Source organism: Arachis ipaensis, chromosome B10 (genome assembly GCF_059453495.1).
Source record: "Arachis ipaensis isolate K30076 ecotype BB chromosome B10, ASM5945349v1, whole genome shotgun sequence".
NCBI classification, from domain to species: domain Eukaryota; kingdom Viridiplantae; phylum Streptophyta; class Magnoliopsida; order Fabales; family Fabaceae; genus Arachis; species Arachis ipaensis.
Genome location: NC_142435.1, coordinates 54,893,286 through 54,914,088, shown reverse-complemented (window position 1 = coordinate 54,914,088; position 20,803 = coordinate 54,893,286). Strand labels below are relative to the sequence as shown.

The following is a 20,803-nucleotide window of genomic DNA, read 5'->3' as shown; positions in this document are numbered from 1 at the left end:
ATCAATCACAGCTCTTACTGTGGCTAGGAAGGGTCATCCAAGGATAATAGATTCATCCTTATCCTTCCCAGTGTCTAGGATTAAGAAGTCAACAGGAATGTACAAGCCTTCAACCTTCACTAAGACATCCTCTACAAGTCCATAAGCCTATTTTATTGATTTGTCTGCCATCTCTAAAGAGATTCTTGCAGCTTGTACCTCAAAGATCCCTAGTTTCTCCATTACAGAGAGTGGTATGAGGTTTATTCCTAATCCCAGGTCACACAGAGCCTTCTTAAAGGTCATGGTGCTTATAGTATAGGGTATTAAGAACTTTCCAGGATCCGGTTTCTTCTGAGGTGATTTCAGTTGAACCAAAGTATTCAGTATATTGATGAGCAATGGAGGTTCATCTTCCCAAGTCTCATTACCAAATAACTTGGCATTCAGCTTTATGGTTGCTCCTATATACTAAGCTACTTTCTCTTTAACAATATCTTCAATCTCTTCAGAGGAAGAATACTCATCAGAGCTCATGAATGGCAACAGTAAGTTCAGTGGAATCTATATGGTCTCTGTATAAGCCTCAGATTCCTTTGGTTCCTCAATAGGGAACTCCTTAATAGTTAGTGGACATCTAGCAAGGTCTCCCTCATTGGAAATCCCTGCCTTTTTACTCTCTCCAGGTTCGGCCACTTTGGCTATAGTTTTGACCTTGCACTCTCTTTTGGGATTCTCTTCTGTATTGCTTGGAAGAGTACTTGGAGGAGTTTCAGTAACTCTTTTACTCAGCTGACCCACTTGTGCCTCCAAATTTCTGATGGAGGACCTTGTTTCAGTCATGAAACTGAGAGTGGTCTTAGATAGATCAGAGATTATGGTTGCTAAGTCAGAGAGGCTCTTCTTAGAATTCTCTGTCTGTTGTTCAGAAGATGGTGGAAAAGGCTTGCTATTGCCAAACCTATTTCTCCCACCATTATTATTATTAAAGCCTTGTTGTGGCTTCTGTTGATCCTTCCATGAGAAATTTTGATGATTTCTCCATGAAGGATTATAGGTGTTTCCATAGGATTCTCCCATGTAATTCACCTCTTCCATTGCAGGATTCTCAGGGTCATAAGCTTCTTCTTCAGAGGAAGCTTCTTTAGTACTACCGGATGCAGCTTGCATTCCAGTTAGATTCTGAGAAATCATATTGACTTGCTGAGTTAATATTTTGTTCTGAGCTAATATGGCATTCAGAGTATCAATCTCAAGAACTCCTTTCTTCTGAGTCATCCCATTATTCACAGGATTTCTTTCAGAAGTGTACATGAACTGGTTATTTGCAACCATCTCAATGAGTTCTTGGGCTTCTGCAGGGGTTTTCTTCAGATGAAGAGATCCACCAGCAGAGTGGTCCAATGACATCTTGGACAATTCAGATAGATCATCATAGAATATACATAAGATGCTCCATTCTGAAAGCATGTCAGAAGGACACCTTCTGATCAATTGCTTGTATCTTTCCCAAGCTTCATAGAGGGATTCACCTTCCTTCTGTCTGAAGGTTTGGACTTCCACTCTAAGCTTGCTCAACTTTTAAGGTGGAAAGAATTGCTTGCTCAACTTGCAATTCTGCTGCATTAGAGAAACTAATTGAGGCTTAAGCTCAAAGTTGTTTATTCCAATTGCAGGAATTGAGATGCTTCTTCCATAGAAGTCAGAAGTTGGTGCAGTAAAGTCACCAAGCATCATCCTTGCATATCCACCATTGTTATTGGGTTCGGCTGCCATATCTACTTCTTTTTCAAAATTTTCTGTAAGGGGTCCTCTCCGGAGTGTTGTGCTTTAGCTTCTCTTAGCTTCGTCTTCAGAGTCTTTTCAGGTTCAGGATCAGCTTCAATAAGAATGTCTTTATCCTTGTTCCTACTCATATGAAAAAGAAGAGAATAGAAAAGAAGAGGAATCCTCTATGTCACGGTATAGAGATTCCTTTATGTGAGTATAAGAATAGAAGAATAGAAGAATGAGGTAGAGAGAATTAGAGGAATTCGAACACAGAGAGAGGGAGAGGGTTCGAATTTTTAAGAAGAGGGAAAAGAAAAATATTTTTATTTTTATTTAATTAATTAAGTTAGAATTCAAACTTTAAGAAAATAAATAAAACAAATTAAAAACTAAATAAAGTAATTAATTAAAAAGATTTTTGAAAAAGTGGTTAGTGATTTTCAAAAATTAGAAGTGGAAAAGTAGTTAGGTAGTTTTGAAAAAGATAGGAAATAATAAACTTTTTTTAAAATTAAAACAAACAAGTCAAGTGGTTAATTGAAAAAGATTTGAAAATAAATTTTGAAAAGATAAGAGGCTAGAAAAAGATTTTGAAATTAAAATTTTAAAAAGATATGATTTAAATTTATTTTGAAAAATATTTGAAAAAGAAATTTAAAAAGATTTTATTTTGAAAATTAAAGTTGATGATTTGATTAACAAGATATTAAAAGATATGATTCTAGAATTTAAAGATTGAACCTTTCTTAACAGGAAAGTAACAAACTTGAAATTTTTGAATCAAAACATTAATTGTTAGTAAAGTTTTCGAAAATATGAAATAAAATTAATAAAAAGATTTTGAAAATTTATTTAAGAAATTCGAGAATGTTAAAAAGAAAGATGAAAAAGATTTGATTTTTGAAAAAGATTTGAAAACGTAAAATTTTTATATTGAAATTTTGACTTGACTAACAAAAAACAACTAAATTTTAAAAATTTTGACTAAGTCAATCCAAAATTTCGAAATTTATGAGTAAAATAAGGGAAATATATTATTTTTAATTTTTGAATTAATGAAGAAAGAGAAAAACAACAAAATGACACAAAACATAAAAATTTAAGATCAAAACAAATAATGCATGCAAGGACACTTTGAATGTCAAGATGAACACCAACAAAACTTTGAAGATCATGATGAACATCAAGAACATATTTTTGAAAAATTTTTAAGAAAAGAAAGACATGCAAGACACCAACTTAAAAATTTTTAAACTTTAGACACTAATAATTCGAAAGTGCATATGAAAAACAAGAAAAGACACAAAACAAGAAAATGTAAAGATCAAACAAGGAAAATCATCAAGAACAACTTGAAGATCAAAGAAGAACACGTGATGAATTTTCAAAAATTTCAAGAAGAATTAAAAATATGCAATTGACACCAAACTTAAAATTTGACAGAAGACTCAAACAGGAAACACAAAATTTTTTTGGTTTTATGATTTTATTAAATTTTTGTATATTTTTCGAAAAATTATTTCGGAAAAAGAGAATAAAGAAATTCAAAATTTTTAATAAGAATTTCAGGATTCGTGCAATGTTAGTCTAAAGCTTCGGTCCAAAAGAATTAGACATGGCCAAATGGCTAGCCAAGCTTTAGCATAACAAATACAGACATGTCCTTTCTATAGTGGAAAGTGAAAACCTCGGTCCAAAAGATTAGACATGGCTCAACAACCAGCCAGGCTTCAATATATCTCATGAAGCTCTAGAATTCATTCTTAAAAACTCTGAAGAACAATTTTTTTTTCAAAAATAAAAATAAAAAGCTTAAACATAAAATAAAATTACCCAATCTAAGCAACAAGATGAACCGTCAGTTGTCAAAACTCGAACAATCCCCGGCACTGGCTCCAAAATCTTGGTGCACGAAATTATGATCACACTTTTCACAACTCTGCACAAATAACCAGCAAGTGCACTGGGTCGTCCAAGTAATACCTTACGTAAGTAAGGGTCGATCCCACGGAGATTGTCGGCTTGAAGCAAGCTATGGTCATCCTGTAAATCGTAGTCAGGCGGATTTAAATGGTTATGAGGTTTTGATAATTAAAAGATAAATAAAACATAAAATAAAATAAGATACTTATGTAATTCATTGGTAGGAATTTCCTATAAGAGTTTGGAGATGCTTTGTTGCTTCTGAACCTCTGTTTTCCTATTGTCTTCTTCCAATCAAGCATGCTCCTTTCCATGGCAAGCTGTATGATCCTCTCGGATGAAAAATACCAGGTACGGTTTCTGCACGGCTAATCAATTGTCAGATTTCTCGTCTCGGATGAAAAATACCAGGTATAGCTACTACACGGCTAATCATCTGTCGGTTCTCACTAGCGTCGGAATAGGATCTCTCTATCCTTTTGCACACTGTCACTGCGCCCAACATTTGCGAGTTTGAAGCTCGTCACAGTCATCTCTTCCCAGATCCTACTCGGAATACCACAGACAAGGTTTAGACTTTTCGAATCTCAGGAATGCTGCCAATTGGTTCTAGCCTCTACCACGAAGGTTCTAATCTCACGGACTCAGTCTGTGGATTAGAGACCCAAAAGAATATACTCCGGCTGTTGTCCAATGACTACGCGAATCTTGGCTAAGTAAGTAACGAAGATAGTGGGTGATTGTCATGGGTCACCCCCTTCATTATGACTTAACTGAATTAAGTACGAGAGTATATCTTAGAGAAGAAGTAGGCATGAATTGAAAGAGAAACAATAGTACTTGCATTAATTCTTGAAGAATAGCAGAGATTCGCACCTTAATCTATGAGGTGTAGAAACTCCACCATAGAAAATACACAAGAGAAAAAGGTTTAGGCATGGCCGAATGGCTAGCCTCCCAATGTAACATAAGCTCCAAAGATCAAAAGAGTCTCTGGCTGGCGTTTACATGCCAGTTTGGGCCATCAAATCTCGCGCAAAGTATGGACGATTAAGCATTTCTGGAAAGCCCAAGATGTCTACTTTCTAACGCAATTGAAAGCGCACCAATTGGGCTTCTGTAGCTGCAGAAAATCCTTTTCGAGTGCAGAAGGGTCAGAATCCAACAGCATCTGCAGTCCTTTCTCAGCCTCTGAATCGGACTTTTGCTCAGGTGTCTCAATTTCAGTCAGAAAATACCTGAAATTACAGAAAAACACATAAACTCGTAGTAAAGTCCAAAAATGTGATTTTTGCATAAAAACTAATAAAATATAATAAAAAGTAACTAAAACATACTAAAAACTATGTAAAAATAATGCCAAAAAGAGTATAAGTTATCTGCTCATTACCTGGTATTTTTCATCCGAGACGAGAGATCCGACAGATGATTAGCCGTACAGAAACCGTGCCTGGACCATTTTTACTGAGAGGACGGATGGTAACCATTGACAACGGTGATCTACCAACATACAGCTTGCCATAGAAGGGAGCACGCATGATTGGATGAAGACAATAGGAAAGCAGAGGTTCAGAAGGAACAAAGCTTCTCCAAATGCTTATCTGAAATTCCCACCAATGAATTACATAAGTATCTTTATTTTAATCTACGTTTTATTTATCCTTCAATTATCAAAACTCATAACCAATTGAATCCACTTGACTAAGATTTACAGGATGACCATAGCTTGCTTCAAGCCGGCAATCTCCGTGGGATTGACTCTTACTCGCGTAAGGTTTTATTACTTGGATGACCCAGTGCACTTGCTGGTTAGTTGTACCGAAGTGGTGAAAAGTGTGATCACAATTCCATGCACCACTATTCTAAACTCATCAATTCCGAGTTATGATGAATACTTTAAGAAGTGGGGTGACTTGGAAGTGGAGAGAGCATTACGCCATGACGAGCAGTGACAAAGAAAATGAGGAAAGCTGGATTCTGGACAAAGTTAAAAGGGAAACAAAAAGGCAAGGGAGAAACTAGCACTCAAGAAGAAGAGAATAAAAAGAAAGACAAGCAAGCTAAGAAATAAAAGGTGGATTTGCTCCTTGTTTATCATAATCTAAATAAGAATGAACATGTTTTCTTTTAGTTGATTACTTGGTCTTTAGTTTAAGTCATTTTGAATTCTGTTGTGTTGTTTTCTTTAATATTGTCATAAGTGTGCTAGCCTAGGTTTGTGCTTTACTTTCACTTTGCCTGAATGTATGTCTTGTCTCTCTGTTTTCAATTGAATAAAAGAAAATGTTTGGAAACCAAGAAGTGTGATTGTCCAAGTTGGTAGGAATAGAATAAGGATAAATGGTGGTTTATGTTTGATTGTTAGTAAGCTCACTCATAAAAACAAAAAGGTAGAATGTCCTCCATAGTTTGAAACTAGTTGCTGTTTATGGAACCCTTGAAAATAACAAGCCTTGGAAGAAAGAAATAGCAATAAGGAAAACAAGAAAAGCCAACGTTGGAGGCAAAGTTGGACCTCCAACGGCAGCCCCAACATTGGCAAACAAAAATGAAAGAAACAAATAATAAGCTAGGCACCAATAGCTTAAGCCTTGAGACACATGCCTGTGGTCTCTTTGTACTAGGATATGCTTGGATGAATAGGTTCTAAGGAGTGTTTCAACACTTGGTAACTTGGGTTAACTAACCCAAGATTATCAACCAAAAGTCCACTATCAATAGCAACCTAGTTACAAGGCATTTAGTACCCTAAAGAAGTGCTGGACACCAATGTCTCTAGGATGAAATTTAAGCCAAGTGTCTGTAGTGTGTATGTGATGAGGAGAGGCTTGAGTTAGTAGGTCGGAGGGGTGCTTCATCACCCAATACCTTGAGCCATCTGGGTCGGGAGTGTTGACTGAAAACTTATTTTAAAAGTTGCCTCAACATAGAATGCTGAGCTACAAATAATGAAAAAAGTTTCTAAGTGAAAAAAAGCAAACACCAAGGATCAATAAATAACAAGGGTCATTTCAGCATCTTAGTTGAAACTTAGAAGGACATCTCACACCTTGAAACTAATAAAAGTTGAGCTGGAAATGTATCTTGCATGAAACCCCATGAATCAAGTTTAATTGCTTCCCAATAAGGACTCATATTCCTCTCTGTTTTCATTCATTTTTCTCATGTTTTAGTACTTGCTTGGGGACAAGCAAGATTTAAGTTTGGTGTTGTGATGCCAAGGCATCTTAGTCTAGTTTTACTAGCCTTTTTTTGTTTTCATTAGGTTTTATGCACTTTCTTGAGATATAAGTAAGTATTTGGATAAGAATTTCATGCATCTCTTGATTTAAACAAACTTGGTGTTTATGTGCTTTTCATAAGGTTTTTATGCAAAATTCTGCTTCATGATTGAATGATGCAAATCTCTTGTGAATTATAGCAAACTTTGATGCAAGTATTTGATTGATGATGGTTGAAAAGGAAGCTAAGGAAGGGAGAGCATACAAGCAACAAAAAAAGGGCCATGGAAAGGATCAAAGGGAAGCAACGTTGGTGGCAAAAGTTGGCCCACCAACGTTGCCTCAAAAGTTAAGGAAAGAAGAAGAGACCAATGTTGGAGCCAAAGTTGGTGCTCCAACATTAGGTCCAACACCCATGCTTAAAAGAGGTGAAAAGTTGGAGCTAAAGTTGGCCTCCAACTTTGCCTCAAACGTTGGCCAAGAAAAGTGCGTAGTTGGAGCCAAAGTTGGACTCCAACTATGCCTCAAACTATAAGCAAGAAGGCAACTTTTGAGCCCAAAGTTGGACCTCAAACGCTACCTCAAACGTTGGCCAAGAGAAAGGTGCATAGTTAGAGGCAAAGTTGGACTCCAACTATGCCTCAAACTTCAATTCAAGAGACCATAGTTGAAGCCAAAGTTGGACTCCAACTATGGGTCCAACGTTGGGGTTAGAGAGGTGCCAACATTGGAGGGAACGTTGGTGGTCCAACGTTACCTCCAACGTGCTCGACAAATTTTAAGTTTTGGAGATTGGGAAAATGTGCAACGACGCGTACGCATGAGGATGTGCTTTTTAGCCAATCGGCGCGCACGCGTAGGTCACGCGTATGCGTCGATAGGCAAACGTTGGTGGTCCAACGTTGGGTCCAACGTTGAGTCCAACGTGCTCGACAAATTTCAAGTTTTAGAGATTGGAAAAATGTGCAACGACGCATATGCATGGGTCACGCGTACGCGTGGATATGCTTTTTAGCCAATCGGCACGCACGCATCGGTCACGCATATGCATGGATGAGAAAACGTTGAACTCCAATGTGAGGTCCAACGTTGAATAAAACGATGGGTTAAACTTCAGGGCCAACATCCCAGCCTTGTTTGGCAAAGTTTGACCCAACTTTTGAGCTCAAACGTTGAACTCCAATGTAAACTTGATGAGCGGATAATTTATACGCTTTTTGGCATTGTTTTTAGTATGTTTTTAGTAGAATCTAGTTACTTTTAGGGATGTTTTCATTAGTTTTTATGCTAAATTTACATTTCTGGACTTTACTATGAGTTTGTATGTTTTTCTGTGATTTCAGGTATTATCTGGCTGAAATTGAGGGACTTGAGCAAAAATCAGATTCAGAGGTAGAAGAAGGACTGCTGATGCTGTTGGATTCTGACCTCCCTGCACTCAAAGTGAATTTTCTGGATGAAGACAGCAGGAAAGCAGAGGTTTAGAGGAACGAAAGCATCTCCATGCGTTTATCTGAAATTCTCACCAAGGATTTACATAAGTATTTCTATCCTTATTTTATTATTTATTTTCGAAAACTCCATAACCATTTTATATCCGCCTGACTGAGATTTACAAGATGACCATAGCTTGCTTCATACCAACAATCTCCGTGGGATCGACCTTTACTCGCGTAAGGTTTATTACTTGGACGACCCAGTGCACTTGCTGGTTAGTTGTGCGAAGTTGTGATAAAAAATTTGAGATTACAATTGAGCGTACCATGTTGATGGCGCCATTGATGATCACAATTTCGTGCACCAAACTCCAACGTCAACCCAATCTCAATACAAAAAGGCACCCAGGAAAAGTATGAACATTAACTTTTAAACGTCCTCATCAACGTCACTACAGGCCACTCCAAACTAGCTTCAACAAAGGAAAAAGGGCCCAGTCCAAGTACTTGAAGACTAAATGAAGAAAGTGTATAAATAGCTTAGAGTTTAAGTTAGAAGGGAGGCTTACACACTGAGTACTGTAACTCTGCCCAATTTTACTTTCTCTGTAATTTTTAGTTTACTTTCAATGTACTTTTTCATTTCACTTTCCATTCTGAGAGCTATGAACAACTAAACCCATTTCATTGGGGGTACGAAGGTCTATTGTAATTTAATGGATCAAATATAGTTTTCATTCATCTTCTTCTTTCCTTTCTCTTTGATTTACTAGAAAGCTTTCGATCTTCATTCAATTGAGTAGTTGTCTTGGGAAAGAAGCTACTCATACGTGGATTTTCTTTGAGCCTTGGAAAAGGGATGAGGAAATCATGCTAGAAATGCTTTCTCATGTTAGACCGGATTGGGGGTTGGATGGATATAGTGACATGTAATCCTACCAATACCTTGATTTGGAAATACATGTGGTATAATTAGTGACCATACTTCATCTCTTCCCATGAGCAATTAGATCAAGGAATTGGGCAATTATTCAAGCTTAGAGAGATTGAATTGCCAAGGAATTGGAATTCAATCACCTAAGATTGCCAAGAGATTAATGAGTTGCATGGATTGAGGAAGAGATGAGAATGAACTTGATCCGGAGAATACGATATCTCCTGAGCCCAATGAACTCCCCATCTCTAATCTTCCCATTCTATATACTTTCTGTTATTTACTTTTATGCCTAATCTCCCCATTCCCATTTATTTTCTTGCAATTTACTTTCTGCCATTTACATTCCGCATTTACTTTCTGTCATTTATATTCTTGCAATTTACTTTTCCTGCCATTTAATTTTCTGCACATCCAGATTCAAATTTGATTCAGTTCAATTAGAACATTCCTCTAATTAAAGTTGATCAACAATCAATCCCTGTGGGATTCCACCTCACTCTATTATGAGTTTTTACTTGACGATAATCTAGTGCACTTGCAGGTGGAAATTTGTTGAGAGACAAGTTTTCGTGCATCACGCACGCACGCATGATCATTTTCCCTTAAAAAAAAGAGTGCTCTGTGCGCACGCATAGGTTTGTGCGTGCGCACACTTCTATATCCCCGTTCTGTTTTGAGCACTCACACACCTTGTGCGTGGGCACACCTCCCCTGTTCCACCTTGTGTGCGTGCGCACACCTGCCTGTGCATACGCACAGGTGCTGTTTTGGGCAAAATTTTTATTGCACATTGAATTAAGACCTAATACACTTCTACCCCCTCCACCCCCCTCTTTTCTCTCTTTTGCCCTATTTTCTACTTATTCTTGCTAGTTTTCATTGCATCTCATTTTTGTTTTAGTAATTATATTAGTTTTAGTTTAAGTGTATGTGATTAAATAAGTTGCAAGTGTTTGTTTGATGTTGATTGGGTTGTTTGTTGGTTGAATTTCATCAATGTACTTATACTTTGCCTTAAATTACTATCACCTAATTGGATTTGCACATGTACATTTGGTTGCATATTAGGTGAAGCTTTTATGAGTGCACATGGAATTTAGTGAATTGAATTACTTATTCATCATGGTTTTTAAGTCAATATAATCACATCACAAGGTCGTTGTTTCTTATTAATGCTTTGCATTTGTTTGAGTTGACTTGACTTGATTCCTATCAAGACATGTCACCTTTTGTAACAAACACCTTCACCATGTGATTATTTAATTATTCCTAAGGATGAATAAGTAATTGATTTGCATTTCACTAAAGCTAGACTTTCCTAGGGTTCGGCTAGGACTTGTGAATCCAAATTGGTTACTTTCACTTGACTTTCCTTTACGCTATAGGTTAACTAAGTGAAGCAATAACTAATTATGATTACAACTGATAGAAATAATGATGATAGGAAGTCTGATTCTCACTTCTAGCCAAGGCTTTTATATCATTTGATTTTTCATTCACATTACTAGCTTGTTCTTTTCTTATATGAAACTTCAAACACCAATACACTCTCTAACCAACAATGTGCATCTTGGAGCACTCCTAGGGAGAACGACTCAGGACTCATACTCTCGGTTATTGATTTTAGATTGTTTGGTGTGGAATTGTGTGTCGGTTTAGACTATACTATGATTGGATTTATTGATAAACTCTATACCGGCATAAATTCACTCATCAAAATGGCACCGTTGCCAGGGAGTTGCACATGAGTGCCATGTTGTTGGTTAGCGTAGATATATGAATATGTACATACTTGCACTTTGCTTGATTATTTGTGTTAGTTAGGATTACTCTTTGTTTAGTACACTTGATTGTCATGAGCTCTTTGTCTCTTTCCTTGAATGACGCTTTCTTTACCCGATCAGAGTTTAGCTAGATATGATCCGGTAATAGAAAGAGCTTTGCTTCATCTTAGACAAGCTCGGAGACGGTTAGCCTTTGGAGGTGGTGAAAAGATTTCTACCAATTCACCCACCATATCCGAAGTTGATTCCGGATCATCATTCGAAGAAGGCACTGTTTACTCTTGCATAGACACTACTAATAACTCTTCTATTGATCTAGGTACGGATACCATGGCCGCCCCAAGGTGAGTCACTCTCAAGGAAGCCGGTGCTCTGGATTTTGTTCTTCAACCTACTCACATTCGTCATCCAGACTTGAATGCTAACTTTGAACTTAAAACGGCTTTAACCAATCTTCTTCCCAAGTATCAAGGACTTCCCGCTCAAGATCCCGTTAGACACCTTAAGAACTTCCAAGGTGTATGCTCTACTACTAGGCGGAAAGGCTCTAGTGAAGTTGCGGTTTGGTTGTATGCTTTTCCTTTCTCTCTTGAAGGGAGAGCTAAGGAGTGGTTCTATTCTTTGCCAAGTGAGATTGTTGGTGATTGGGACTTGCTTAGAAGAGAGTTCTTAGACAAGTTATTTTCCACAGCGGTGACTGGTAAGTTGCGGAAAGAAATCTCATGCATTGTCCAAGGCAAGTTGGAAACTCTATATGAATATTGGGAGCGGTTCTGAAAGCTTCTTGATTCATGCCCCAACCATATGATTGACACTCTTGTGTTAATAAGCTATTTTTGTCAAGGGATATCCTCCTAGATGCTTCAAGCAATGGCTCTTTGACAAAATATAGAACGGCGGAGGAGGCTTGGCAATTGATCTCCGACTTGGCCGAGTCCACCTTGCATGCTAGACAAAGAAGAAATCACCCTAGAGCCGTTAATGAAGTCTCTTCTAGTGGTGAGACCGCCACCCTTACCAAAACCTTGTGTGAGATGAAAAGTCCAAGTGAATCAACAACAACCTCCATTCCATGAACAACCTCCACCACCTCCTCAACACCAACAAAGCCAACAATTAGTCCCCCAAAGAGTATGCGGCATTTGCTCATGCTACTCCCACTACACGGATGAATGCCCAACCCTCCAAGAAGATAACACGTTGGTGGCTACCTATAACTTCTATGATCGTCCCTTCTATGATCGCTCTAATCAAGGATACTATTCACAAGGGGGCAACTTCAATCAAGGGTACCGTCAACAATGAGGCAATTACAACCAAGGGAGTAACAACTTTAATCAAGGTTGGAAAGACAATTCCAACCAAGGTTGGTGGGACAATTATCAACAAGGAGGTAGAGACAATGGAGGAAACCAAAGATGGAGCAACAATAATTCACAAAATCGATATTCACAAAACCAACCACATCAACAACCAAACCACGGAAGAAACTACCAACCTGTTCTGAGGGTTACCTGAAACTGAAGGTTGATCTCGGATGAGATCTGCGGTAGTAGCCGGAGCTGTCGTGTCCGACTTATTTGATCTGGTGGAGCTAGAGATGCTGTTGATCCTTCGTCATCGGAGGGTGGTGGTACCTGCAAGAGACTCCGATGCTTAAGTTAGCATGGGCTTTAAGTAGGTTTTTAGTAGAATCAGAGTATAAGTTATACCTGGATGCTCCAGTATATTTATAGTAGTGTAGGCTGACCTTTCTAGATATGTGATGAGCGGATAATTTATACGCTTTTTGACATTGTTTTTAGTATGTTTTTAGTAGGATCTAGTTACTTTTAGGGATGTTTTCATTAGTTTTTATGTTAAATTCACATTTCTGGACTTTACTATGAGTTTGTGTGTTTTTCTGTGATTTCAGGTATTTTCTGACTGAAATTGAGGGACTTGAGCAGAAATCAGATTCAGAGGTTGAAAAAGGACTGCTGATGCTGTTGGATTCTGACCTCCCTGCACTCAAAGTGGATTTTCTGGAGCTACAAAACTCGAAATGGCGCGCTTCCAATTGAGTTGGAAAGTAGACATCCAGGGCTTTCCAGCAATATATAATAGTCACTTTGGCCAAGAATTGACGACGTAAACTGGCGTTCAATGCCAGCTTTCTACCCAAATCTGGCGTCCAGCGCCAGAAAAGGATCCAAAACCAGAGTTGAACGCCCAAACTGGCACAGAAACTGGCGTTCAACTCCACAAATGGCCTCTGCACGTGCAACACTCAGGCTCAGCCCAAACACACACTAAGTGGACCCAGGAAGTGGATTTATGCATCAATTACTTACTCATGTAAACCCTAGTAGCTAGTTTATTATAAATAGGACCTCTTACTATTGTATTAGACGTCTTTTTGACCATCTTTGGATCCTGGATTGTATTCTGATCCTGTGATCTCGTTTAGGGGGCTGGCCATCTCGGCCATGCCTGGACCTTTCACTTATGTATTTTCAACGGTAGAGTTTCTACACTCCATAGATTAAGGTGTGGAGCTCTGCTGTTCCTCAAAGATTAATGCAAGTACTAATGTTTTCTATTCAATTCATCTTATTTCGCTTCTAAGATATCCATTCGCACCCAAGAACGTGATGAAGGTGATGATTATGTGTGACGCTCATCACCATCTCCCCTATGAACGCGTGCCTGACAAACACTTCTGTTCTACATGAATTAAGCTAGAATGAATATCTCTTAGATCTCCTAACAGGAATCTTCGTGGCGTAAGCTAGAATGATGGCGGCATTCAAGAGAATCCGGATGGTCTAAACCTTGTCTGTGGTACTCTGAGTAGGATTCAATGATTGAATGACTGTGACGAGCTTCAAACTCGCGAGTGCTGGGCGTTAGTGACAGACGCAAAAGGAGGGTGAATCCTATTCCAGCATGATCGGAAATCGACAGATGAATAGCCGTGCCGTGACAGGGTGCGTGAGCATATTATTCACTGAGAGGAGGGGATGTAGCCACTGACAACGGTGATGCCCTTGCATACAGCCAGCCATGGAAAGGAGTAAGACTAATTGGATGAAGATAGCAGGAAAGCAGAGGTTCAGAGGAACGAAAAGCATCTCCATTCGCTTATCTGAAATTCCTACCAATGATTTACATAAGTATCTCTATCCCTATTTTATTATATAATATTCGAAAACACCATTATCACTTTATATCTGCCTGACTGAGATTTACAAGGTGACCATAGCTTGCTTCATACCAACAATCTCCGTGGGATTCGACCCTTACTCACGTAAGGTATTACTTGGACGACCCAGTGCACTTGCTAGTTAGTTGTATCGAAGTTGTGACAATTATGAATTAAGATCAGAGCACCAAGCTCTGGAGCCATTACCAGGATTTGTTCGAGCCTGGAGATCACAATTTCGTGCACCAAGTTTTTGGCGCCGTTGCCGGGGATTGTTTGAGTCTTCGGCAAGCTTTTGGTCCGGTAACATCAGTGCCAGATTCCCTTTTGATCCGGCAACAGCACCAAGTTTTTGGCGCCGTTGCCGGGGATTGTTTGAGTTTGGACAACTGACGGTTCATCTTGTTGCTCAGATTGGGTAACTTTCTTTTCGTTTTCTTTTCAAAAAGTTTTCAAAAATTTTTCAAAAAAATTTCTCTTGTTTTCGAAAAAAAATAAAAATATTTTCAAAAATTTATTCAAAATTTTTAAGAATGAATTCTAGTGTTTCATGAAGCATGTGAAGCCTGGCTGGCTGTAAAGCCATGTCTAAATTCATTTGGACTGAGGCTTGCAATTTGTTATCAAGAGCAAATAAGTTGTTGCTCATCCACCTGCTGCTGATCCATGATCACCTGCTGAAGCATGGCTGGCCATTGGCCATGTCTAGTGTTTTGGACTGGAGCTTTCTTTGAAAGCTTGGCTGGCTAGTGAGCCATGTCTAATTCCTGGACTGAAGCTTTAGACTAAGAATGCAAGATTCCTGGAATTCATATTAAAAATTTTGGAATCCTTATTTGTTCTTTTTCATATAATTTTCGAAAAAATCCAAAAAAAATTAGAAAATCATAAAAAATCAAAAATATTTTCTGTTTTTCTTGCTTGAGTCTTGAGTCATATCATAAGTTTGGTGTCACTTGCATATACATATTGCATTTTTCGAAAATTTCATGCATTCATAGTGTTCTTCATGATCTTCAAGTTGTTCTTGGTAAGTCTTCTCGTTTGATCTTGATGATTTTTTGTTTTGTGTCTTTTCATGTTTATCATATGCATTCTTGAATTCTTAGTGTCTAAGCATTAAAGAATTCTAAGTTTGGGGTCTTGCATGTTTTCTTTGCATTAAAAAATTTTCAAAAATATGTTCTTGATGTTCATCATGACATTCAAAGTGTTCTTGGTGTTCATCTTGACATTCATAGCATCCTTGCATGCATTCATTGTTTTGATCTAAAAATTTCATGCATTGCATAATTTTCATGTTTTTCATAAAAATTTCAAAAATCAAAAAAATATCTTTCCCTTTTTCTCTCATCAAATTCGAAAATTTGGATTGACTTTTTCAAAAATTTTTAAAATCAAGTTGTTTCTTATGAGTCAAATCAAATTTTCAATTTGAAAATCTTATCTTTTTCAAAATCTTTTTCAAAAATCAAATCTTTTTCAAAATTCTTAGTTATTTTCGAAAAATTCAAAAAAATATTTTTCAAAAATCTTTTTCTTATTTTTGTATCAAATTTTCGAAAATAACAATAGCAATTAATGTTTTGATTCAAAAATTTCAAGTTTGTTACTTGCTTGTTAAGAAAGATTCAAACTTTAAGTTCTAGAATCATATCTTGTGATTTCTTGTGAATCAAGTAATTAATTGTGATTTTAAAAATTCAAATCTTTTTCAAAAACTAATTTCTATCATATCTTCTCAAAAATATCTTCTTATCTTATCTTTTTCAAAAATATCTTTTCAAAATATCTTCTCTAACCTCCTAACTTCTTATCTTTTCAAAATTTGTTTCAACTAACTAACTAACTTTTTGTTTGTTTCTTAACTTTTTCAAAACCACCTAACTAACTCTCTCTCTCTAATTTTCAAAAATATCTTCCCCCTTTTTCAAAATTTCTTTTTAATTAACTAATTATTTTTATTTTTATTTTTGATTTCAAAAATTTTCGAAAATTTCTAACATTTTTCAAAAAAACCATTTTTCAAAAATCACTAACTCTTTTTCAAAATAATTTTCGAAAATTATCTCTCCCCCATCTCATTCTATTTATTCATTCATATCTTAACATCTCATCTCACCTCTCTTCCATCCTCACAGTTGTGTTTCTTCCATTATATTACATTCTTTGTCTCCCCCTCTTCTTCCACTCACACAGGGATCCCTATACTGTGGTATAAAGGATCTCCATTATTATTATTATTTTTTTGTGCCTTCTTCTTTGTCATATGAGCAGGAGAAAAGATAAGAGCATTCTTGTGGAAGCAGATCCAGAACCTGAAAGGACTCTGAAGAGAAAATTAAGAGAAGCTAAAATACAACAATCCAGAGATAACCTTTCAGAAATTTTCGAACAGGCAGAGGAGATGGCAGCCGAAAATAATAATAATGTAAGGAAGATGCTTGGTGACTTTACTGCACCTAATTCCAATTTACATGGAAGAAGCATCTCCATTCCTGCCATTGGAGCAAACAACTTTGAGCTGAAACCTCAATTAGTTTCTCTGATGCAGCAGAACTGCAAGTTTCATGGACTTCCATCTGAAGATCCTTTTCAGTTCTTAACTGAATTCTTGCAGATATGTGATACTGTTAAGACTAATGGAGTAGATCCTGAAGTCTACAGGCTCATGCTTTTCCCTTTTGCTGTAAGAGACAGAGCTAGATTATGGTTGGATTCTCAACCTAAAGACAGCCTGAACTCTTGGGATAAGCTGGTCACGGCTTTCTTAGCCAAGTACTTTCCTCCTCAAAAGCTGAGCAAGCTTAGAGCTGATGTTCAAACCTTCAGACAGAAAGAAGGTGAATCCCTCTATGAAGCTTGGGAAAGATACAAACAGTTGACCAAAAAGTGTCCTTCTGACATGCTTTCAGAATGAACCATCCTGGATATATTCTATGATGGTTTATCTGAGCTATCAAAGATGTCACTGGACACTTCTGCAGGTGGATCCATTCACCTAAAGAAAACGCCTACAGAAGCTCAAGAACTCATTGACATGGTTGCTAATAACCAGTTCATGTACACTTCCGAAAGGAATCCTGTGAGTAATGGGACGCCTATGAAGAAGGGAGTTCTTGAGGTTGATACTCTAAATGCCATATTGGCTCAGAATAAAATATTGACTCAGCAAGTCAATATGATCTCTCAGAGTCTGAATGGAATGCAAGCTGCATCCAACAGTACTCAAGAGGCATCTTCTGAAGAAGAAGCCTATGATCCTGAGAACCCTGCAATAGCAGAGGTAAATTACTTAGGTGAACCTTATGGAAACACCTATAACTCAACATGGAGAAATCATCCAAATTTCTCATGGAAGGATCAAAAGCCCCAACAAGGCTTTAATAATGGTGGAAGAAACAGGTTTAGCAATAGCAAACCTTTTCCATCATCAACTCAGCAACAGACAGAGAACTCTGAACAAAATGCTTCTAATTTAGCAAATCTAGTCTCTGATCTATCTAAGGCCACTATAAGTTTCATGAATGAAACAAGGTCTTCCATTAGAAATTTGGAAGCACAAGTGGGCCAGCTGAGTAAAAGGATCACTGAAATCCCTCCTAGTACTCTCCCAAGCAATACAGAAGAGAACCCAAAAGGAGAGTGCAAGGCCATTGACATAAGCGCCATGGCCGAACCTGTGAGGAGAGGAGAGGACGTGAATCCCAAGGAGGAAGACCTCCTGGGACGTCCAGTGATCAATAAGGAGCTTCCCTCTAAGGAACCAAAGGAATCTGAGACTCATCTAGAGACCATAGAGATTCTATTAACCCTCCTTATGCCCTTCATGAGCTCTGATGAGTATTCCTCTTCTAAAGAGAATGAGGATGTTACTGAAGAGCAAACTGCCAAATTTCTTGGTGCAATCATGAAGCTGAATGCCAAATTATTTAGCATTGATGCTTGGGAAGTTGAACCTCCCTTGTTCATCAATGAACTAAGTGATCTGGATCAACTGACATTGCCTCAGAAGAGACAGGATCCTGGAAAGTTCATAATCCCTTGTACCATAGGCACCATGATCTTTAAGGCTCTGTGTGACCTTGGTTCAGGGATAAACCTCATGCCCCTCTCTGTAATAGAGAAACTGGGAATCTATGGGGTGCAAGCTGCTAAAATCTCACTAGAGATGGCAGACAGCTCAAGAAAACAGGCTTATGGACAAGTAGAAGATGTATTAGTAAAGGTTGAGGGCCTTTACATACCTACTGATTTCATAGTCCTGGATACTGGAAAGAAAGAGGATGAATCTATCATCCTAGGAAGACCTTTCCTGGCCACAGCAAGAGTTGTGATTGATGTTGACAGAGGTGAAATAGTCCTTCAATGGAATGAGAACTCCCTTGTATTCAAAACTCAAGGATCTCCCTCTGCAACCATGGAGAGGAAGCAGCAAAAGCTTCTCTCCAAGCAGAGTCAACCAGAGCCCCCACAGTCAAACTCTAAGTTTGGTGTTGGGAGGCCACAACCAAACTCTAAGTTTGGTGTTGAACTCCCATATCCAAACTCTAAGTTTGGTGTTGGGGAGTCTCAACAAAGCTCTGCACATCTGTGAGGCTCTATGAGAGCCCACTGTCAAGCTATTGACATTAAAGAAGCGCTTGTTGGGAGGCAACCCAATGTTTATCTAATTCTTATTATTTTTCATGTTTCCTTAGGTTCATGATCATGTGGAGTCACAAAATAAATATAAAAATTGAAAATGGAATCAAAAACAGCAGAAGAAAAATCACACCCTGGAGGAGCATCTGTCTGGTGTTCAGCGCCAGAACAGAGCATGGTTCTGGTGCTGAACGCCCAAAATGGGCAGCTTCTGGGCGCTGAACGCCAGAACAGGCATGGTTCTGGCGTTCATCGCCAGAAATGGCACACAAATGGGCGTTGAACGCCCAAAATGGCCACCAACCTGGCGCTGAACGCCCAGAGTTGGGTACAAAGGCATTTTTACATGCCTAATAGGTGCAGGGATGTAAATACCTTGACACCTCAGGATCTGTGGACCCCACAGGATCATCTCAGGATCTGTGGACCCCACAGGATCATCTCAGGACCTGTGGACCCCACCGGATCCCCACCTACCTCCACTCACTTCTTCTCACCACTCTCTTTCACACAACCCCATAAACACTCTTCCCTAAAAACCCCTCACCAATCACCTCAATATCTCTTCCCCACTAAACCTTCACCACTCACATCCATCTCCTCTTCCCCATAAACTTACCTCATAAACTCCACCTACCTTCAAAATTCAAAACCAATTTCCCACCTAAACCCACCCATATGGCCGAACCTTAACCCCCCTCCCTTCCCTATATAAAGACCTCCATTCTTCATCAAATTCACACAACACACCCCTCTACACTCTCCTTGGCCGAAACCACATCTCCCTCTCCATATTTCTTCTTCTTCTTCTTCTATTCTTTTGTTTATTGCTCGAGGGCGAGCAATATTCTAAGTTTGGTGTGGTAAAAGCATAGCTTTTTTGTTTTTCCATTACCATTGATGGCACCCAAGACCGGAGAATCCTCTAGAAGAGGGAAAGGGAAGACAAAAGCTTCCACATCCGAGTCATGGGAGATGGAAAGATTCATCTCCAAAGCCCATCAAGACCACTTCTATGATGTTGTGGCCAAAAAGAAGGTGATCCCTGAGGTCCCTTTCAAACTCAAAAGAAATGAGTATCCGGAGATCCGACATGAAATTCAAAGAAGAGGTTGGGAAGTTCTAACAAATCCCATCCAACAAGTCGGAATCCTAATGGTTCAAGAGTTCTATGCCAATGCATGGATCACCAGGAACCATGATCAAAGTAAGAACCCGGATCCAAAGAACTATGTTACGATGGTTCGGGGGAAATACTTAGATTTTAGTCCGGAGAATGTGAGGTTGGCGTTCAACTTGCCATACATGGAAGAAAACGCACGCCCCTACACAAGGAGAGTCAACTTTGATCAAAGGTTGGACCAAGTCCTTATGGACATATGTGTAGAAGGAGCTCAATGGAAGATTGACTCCAAAGGCAAGCCGGTTCAACTAAGAAGATTGGACCTCAAGCCTATTGCTAGAGGATGGTTGGAGTTTATTCAATGCTCAATCATTCCCACTAGCAACCGGTCTGAAGTTACTATAGACCGAGCCATCATGATCCATAGCATCATGATTGGAGAAGAGGTGGAAGTTCATGAGATTATACCTCAAGAACTCTACAAGGTGGCTGACAAGTCCTCCACCATGGCAAGGTTAGCCTTTCCTCACCTCATTTGCCACCTATGCAATTCAGCTGGGATTGACATAGAGGGAGATATCCTCATTAAAGAGGACAAGCCCATCACTAAGAAAAAGATGGAGCAAGCAAGAGAGCCCAGTCATGGAGCTCAAGAGGCGCAAGAAGCTCATTTCCATGAGATCCCTGAGATGCCTCAAATGCACTTTCCTCCACAAAATTATTGGGAGCAAATCAACACCTCCCTAGGAGAATTGAGTTCCAATATGGGACAACTAAGGGTGGAACATCAAGAGCACTCCAT

The 20,803-nt window shown here is 38.6% G+C and overlaps 2 non-coding genes across 2 annotated transcripts; one reads left to right on the top strand and one right to left on the bottom strand.

Moving 5' to 3' along the window:
* Positions 1-1,443: 1,443 nt before the first annotated feature.
* Positions 1,444-1,551, top strand: LOC148580106 (small nucleolar RNA R71). The gene has a single exon (XR_015896563.1). It is a non-coding gene; the product is annotated as a small nucleolar RNA R71 (small nucleolar RNA).
* A 15,486-nt stretch (positions 1,552-17,037) lies between these two features.
* LOC148580105 (small nucleolar RNA R71) lies at positions 17,038-17,145 on the bottom strand. The gene has a single exon (XR_015895808.1). It is a non-coding gene; the product is annotated as a small nucleolar RNA R71 (small nucleolar RNA).
* Between the last annotated feature and the right edge of the window lie 3,658 nt (positions 17,146-20,803).